This window comes from Miscanthus floridulus, chromosome 6, assembly GCF_019320115.1.
Source record: "Miscanthus floridulus cultivar M001 chromosome 6, ASM1932011v1, whole genome shotgun sequence".
NCBI lineage: Eukaryota > Viridiplantae > Streptophyta > Magnoliopsida > Poales > Poaceae > Miscanthus > Miscanthus floridulus.
Window position 1 is genome coordinate 133,750,393 of NC_089585.1, and position 6,473 is coordinate 133,756,865.

The following is a 6,473-nucleotide window of genomic DNA, read 5'->3' on the forward strand; positions in this document are numbered from 1 at the left end:
TAAACCATGGCTAGTAGTTAGGTAGCTAATTTTAGCTATGAAGATTAGCTAGCTAACTATTAGCTGTTAATGGATCAAAAAGTCCCATGATATAACTAACTGCAACTGATTAACAACATGCATCCCTGCATGAATGAATAGACATATACTGCACCTGTAGTACAAAAGTTGGCGAGACATAAAGTGTCTGCGGCTCCGGCTTCCACGGACACCGGGACGGTTCATAGAGCCGTTTTTCTCCCTTCTATACTGTAGCAGCACTGTTCACTAAAGTCGTTTGCCTCTCCCCTACTTTTTGCCTCACTATTTATGGAGCACTGTTCACAAAGCTGGCGGAGCTCGTTTTTCCGGCTCATGCGGCTTCGGCTACAGTGCATGAACAGTGACAGAGCCGAAGCACGCAGGAGCGCTGCCAAAGAGGCCCTTGCTACATGAACTTCCTGCATGTAAACTTTTCATTTGAGGACTACTGGCAGGCAGTATAACCTTGCTTAGTTGATCTGCCAGGTTAGCATTGCAAAATTGCCTATATATATGTTGCGATAGGGCATAGGCCAAGCCGTTCTCAAAAGTCAAAAAAAAAAGGTAGAGCAAGTCTAGGTGACACTTAGTAGGCGATTTGATTTGTAGTTGGAGCTATATTGTCGCTTTGGGAACAACGCGTATGTGTTGCTGCTACGTATATATACTCCCTCCGTCTCTAAGGCCCTGTCTATTCCTCCCGGATATATACTCACTACTGGAAAGTTAAAATTCCCTGTCGGTAGAAACGTAACCGACAACAAAATTAACTTTATCCTGTCAGGTAGAGAAAAACGATAGGAAAATTAGAAAACCGACAGAAAAAATGTAAATATCCTGTCGGTATTTTTGGTACACACAGGAAAAATTATATATTTTCTGTCGGGTACAAATTTTTTCTGTCGGTATTTTTCTAACACACAGGAAAATTATGAGAAAAAATCAACGCGCCAAAATTTGCCGCCAGTCCAAACATCCGGCGCCAAGCGAAAACCCAAAAGGAAGTCGGGGACTAGAACCAAATTAAAACCAGTTCACCATCTGGCCGGGTGGCTCTTTATCCAAGTGGTGACTCGTGAGTAAATTACCAACTAATTCATACTGTTAGCTTCCATTTTTAGTTATTTATAAAAGCATCTGTTATTTATGTACAGGCAATTTGGTTATGTCAACTACAACCGCAAGCCCCCTTACAGATACACTACTTAGCTTGGTGTCATTCTCAAGAGAGTACCCAGGTTTGCTTCAAGAAAAGGATGAGGATGGTGTACTGATCAGGGAGCGGCCAGCTCTAGACTGGCCTGATTATTTTCTGGGTAGTGTGAATAAAGAAGGCATGACAAATGGGGAACGTGTGCTCTATGAATTTTGGGTAAGAGGCATGTTTTTTTGTTAGTTAGGTTCATTTTCATGTGTCACAACTATGTTGGACTTCATTCTACTGTTAATACATTGTATACATTGTAGATAAGAACTTGAATTTCTTAACCGGTCTTGACAATTCATGTTTCTTTTGTCATATAAACGTAGAGAGCATATTTCCATTTCATATTGTTAACTTAAATTTCTTAACCAGTAAACATGAATATCGTATCTTTTTATATTAAGGATGGTTGATATCCTTTCCGTTGCCTGCTGAACATTGTTGAAATAATAAACTGACATGTTAAGTTGAGTTTCCCTCCAGTTTGCTTGTATAAGTTGAAAGCTTTTGCTTAGTTGAAGTGATTTCCAGACCCTGTGGGGTGCTGGCTACCGCAACTATTTTAATGTCGTTTCCAGGTACACATGCGGCTGTTGTTCCAAGTTAATGAAGAAGATCAAGCAGAGGCGGATCGTGTTCTTGACAACTCTTTGAAGAAAAAGGTTAGGGACATCATGTATCAAGCCGTGTGGATTGTGTAAAGGCATACTATAGAAAAAGGGGTGAAAGTTTAGATGATACACTAGCCCGCACAATTGAGCTTGAATATGAACAATACAAGGTGGGCAGGCTGGACTAGTTCAATGATGCTGTGTGGCCCGTTCTATGTCACTATTGGTGCTCAGAGGAGTTCAAGACAAAACGAAAGATAGGACATGAATGTCGCTTTTGTTCTGATGATATTGTCAAAAACCATGGAAGGTCTAGACCCTTCACAGAGACAACAAGTTCTGGTATGTTATGTGTATGTGTATCTTTGACTTAATATTTGCATACAAATGTAAACATGTCTATTTTGATGCTGTTCATTAACTATTTGTATTTGTAGGCACATAGGTTTGGACAACATAAGGGAACCCCTATTAATGCATTTGCTGCGATGAAATCTGGCATGAAAAATGTGGATAGCAGTGGTAATTGTGGTCCAATCAACAGTAACAAAGCACAACAACGCATGGTATATAAATCCAAGTCTGGCTATGAAAACATACATTAATCGTTTAGTTTTTACAAAATTTTAGTTGTTGTAATCCAACCATGATAGCCTAAAATGGATACATGACTAGTGATTTCTGTTGAGCTTCTCCCGATCTTGGTTATGAAATGTCACTGAAGCCTTGGGTTCTAGCCGAGGACCAAACCACTTATGTGTGTAAAAAGGTGTTGTACCTGATATCTACCAAGTTTGTATCCTGTTTGTCTCTTCATGTAACATGAAAGCATGCCACTTTTAAATATTTGGCTGTTCCAGTCTCACTGTCAGCAATGCTTGAAGTGTTTATTTGTTTGTCATGGTTATTGCTACTAGTTATAAACTTTAATTTTGTTCACTTCTTATGATCAAGTTGGCTTATGGCTGTGTGCTTGCATTTAGTAAGACAAGATTACTAGAACTAGAATGTCAGTAAGACATTATGGCTGCTGCTCATAAGCTTCTTCAAGGATCTCCCTATCCCGTGGAAATGTGCGAGTAGCTGTGGCTGCAACCTATTTTCTATTGACTGCAATTTTTCTGACCTTTGAACTCTAATATGTAAATAGTATATCAACAATGACATATTAGTAATATAGAGGTTACATCTTATTTTGTGCTACCTTCTAATTTGCATAGAGAGTCTAGGTAAGTTATTTTTAGGATGTAATTTGCTTAAAATGGTCTAGACACTGAAACAAGAGTGATTAAAATAACAGCAGTGTTTTCACTCCATTCTTGGCTTGATATATATCAAATTAAAGGACAATTAAATTTCTTGTTTTTAGATTAAGCTATTACCCTGGTAGCATCACAACATGATTACTTGGAATTGCTTGTAGGGGGGAAGACCCAGTGCCGGAGGCTCCCACATGAGTGGGGTCTGGGAAAGGAAAAAACCGAGGCAAGCCTTCGCCCGTAAAATCTATGGAGAGGTTGCTTCAAACCCGTGACCTAGTGACTCAGTGAGAGCTCTCACCACTGACCAGGCCTGCCCTTCTTGGAATTGCTTGTAGGATGACTATATAGCAGGGGTTAAGAGGGTTACACAGAAGCATGAAGAACATGAAGACAATGGAGAGCATGAAGAGAATGAGGACATGGAAGAGGTGGAACAAGGGCAAGGGCAAGGGCCAGAATATGAGCAAGAGTTGATGCAAAGGTGTTGTACGACGTGTCCGGTGCTTTGTCCACCCATGGGCGCTTTGCTATAGGATATGGCGCTGTTAGGGCAGCTGATGTCAGAGCTGTTGCGAAGGAGAATAATGTGAGTCAATCAAATCCAGTTTCAATGAAAGTGTTGGCCCAACAAAATGCAGAACTACGATGAGAAAATGCAAGACTACATAAAGAGAAGGATAGTGCGATGCAGCAAGGCAAAGTTGCTATAGATCTGACAATGGTATGTATGTGTGTTGATAGTTTTTTTTCTACAGGCAAACCATTTTTCAAAATCTGAAATATTTAATGTCTTCACTATAGGCACTTTGTCGACGCTTAGGACTGGGACAGGAAATTCTAGAGGCATCCTCGCAACTTGTAGCAACAACAGTAGCTGCAATAGTGCAAGCAATTGTGAGTACAGCTAGCCTAACTTATTATCTTTTCTATAAAATGCATGGCAGTTTTTCTCTAGTTTACCTAGCTGGCTGATTAGCTTCCCCCAATTTTTTGCATTTGGGCAACTATATGACTATAATTTTGATGTGGTATTCAGAATGGCAACATGCAGTCCACCAGTGAGGAAATGGCCTCATCTTGATTCTTGCGTAGCTACTGGACTTAAATTGAATTAATTGAGTACTAATGGTAAGGTAGATATTTGCATTGGTTCAGTTCTCATGGACCGGGACTCAGTTAACATCACTCTAGATTTCTCCTCTCAACTGATTTTTGAACCAATGTTGTTATCATGCACTTGTACTTACTGCTTAATTTTCATAGATATGATTCCCTGAAAATAGGTAGCACTGTTCTATTCTCACATGACTTGATATCAGCACATATTTTTCTAATATTGTTGAGTGGCATTGATGACAAATGGGAATTGTATGATTTTTTTCCTTATGAATGAATAAATATTAAATGAAATAATAAGATTAGCATTTTTTTGAAGATGTTTTCTGTGAGACTGTAATATTGTTTGGTGATAAATTTTGTGAGCATTATTTGAAATTAGTGATTTGTTCTAAGTGTATGCTTTGATAGATCTATGGTACAACTACAAGTACACCTTGGGATGGACAATTGGTGGTACATTTTTGTTTATGTATGGCTAATTGGTAGGTAGTACACGCTGAAGGCAAATAATCTCTTTGCTTCCATCTGGAATGTGTTTACCTACTGGCTGTTGTTAGCATTTGGAAGATTACTACTACTACCTGTAGCAATCTAACTAATATTTCTCTTCATATATGTATAGGTCACTGGTTCTTCTCATGTTGGCTCGGAATCGACCAATGATGACAGACAATTGATGGTACATTTTTGTTTATGTATGGCTAATTGGTATTACATGCTGAAGGCAAATAATCTCTTTGCTTCCATCTGGAATGTGTTTACCTACTGGCTGTTGTTAGCATCTGGAAGATTACTACTACTACCTGTAGCAATCTAACTATTATTTCTCTACATATATGTATAGGTCACTGGTTCTTCTCATGTTGGCTCGGAATCGACCAATGATGACAATGTCACATATGGCCATGATGAAGACAATCTCAATGCTGCTTACAGAGCTGCATTGGAAACACCGAACAAAAACCATGCATGAAGGTGGGAGTCATCACAAATAGATAATGCCATTTTGTGCTTGTAGAAGTTGTTGGTAGTTGCCACTTCTAACCTTTAGATAGTAAAGGTGTAGCCAACAAGTTGATGCCAGTTTTTGGGAAAGACAATCTACCAGTTGATGCTTTTGCGAAATTATTATTTATGTAGCTATGGATGCAAGACCTATGGACATCTTATTTCTGTAGCTGTGGATGCAAGACCTATGGGCATCTTAATTTGTGGCTAATGATGCCAACTAAGGGCATAATGATGCCAACCAAGGGCATCTAGTCTATATGTATGGCATGTGGATGATGACAAATTGATGCAATATATTTGTGTTCTAGTTGAAAAAATTATAGAATCAGATGTCATGTTTGTGCATGTACTATTATCATGAATATTGTATGAAATTGTGAATAAATGAGGTTCTTTTGAGGTCTGATGACTGCAATGACAGGAAAAATCTAAATTAATATTTCCTGTCGGTTTGTTGTAATTATACTGTCAGGAGAGAGTAGACAAGGAAAATCTATATTTTCTGTCGGACAGTTGTCGACGGGAAAGAAACCATATTTCCTGTCGGTGTACCGACCGGAAAATAAGTTTCCTATTTTTCTTGTCGTTTTTTTGCATTTTTCTGTCGGTTTCATAATGACAGGAAATTTTCCATTTCCAGTAGTGACTGAAAAAGAGATAAAAAAATCTTCACGGAGTCCAGACAGGTAGGATTCTGGAAGAGATATGAATTATCTCGAGGTCAGATTTTCAAAATCCCTCAACCCCTTGATACTTTGGGATACTTCTGATCCCCATAAGCCAGAAGACAAATCTGCCCCATAAAGCTTTCACAACCGACAAGAAAAATGGCATACCGACAGGAAAAAATAAAAATCGACAGAAAAATGTTAATTTACTATCGCTTTAACCCTGTCGGAATTTTCCTGTCGGTGTACCAACAGGAAAATTAGTTTTCTATTTTTCTTGTCGGTTTTTGGCATTTTTCTGTCAGTTTCATAACGACAGGAAATTTTCCATTTCCAGTAGTGACTGAAAAAGAGATAAAAATTCTTCACGGAGTCCAGACAGGTAGGATTCTAGAAGAGACACAGTAGTGTGAAAGCTTTATGGAGGAGATTCTCATGCAGGAGGAGGTCTCGGAGCCACCGACGACTGACTCAGCTAACACCGCGCCTGCTCAAGGCAAACCCCGGTGCATAACCCCTTATTTTTGACAATCATTGTATATATATGTTATGTGCATTTACGTTACAGGAATCTTAT

General features: G+C 38.9%; 1 pseudogene; it reads left to right on the top strand.

The window, feature by feature from the left end:
• Positions 1 to 3,517: 3,517 nt before the first annotated feature.
• On the top strand, positions 3,518 to 5,190 carry LOC136461281 (uncharacterized; annotated as a pseudogene).
• The last annotated feature ends 1,283 nt before the right edge of the window (positions 5,191 to 6,473 follow it).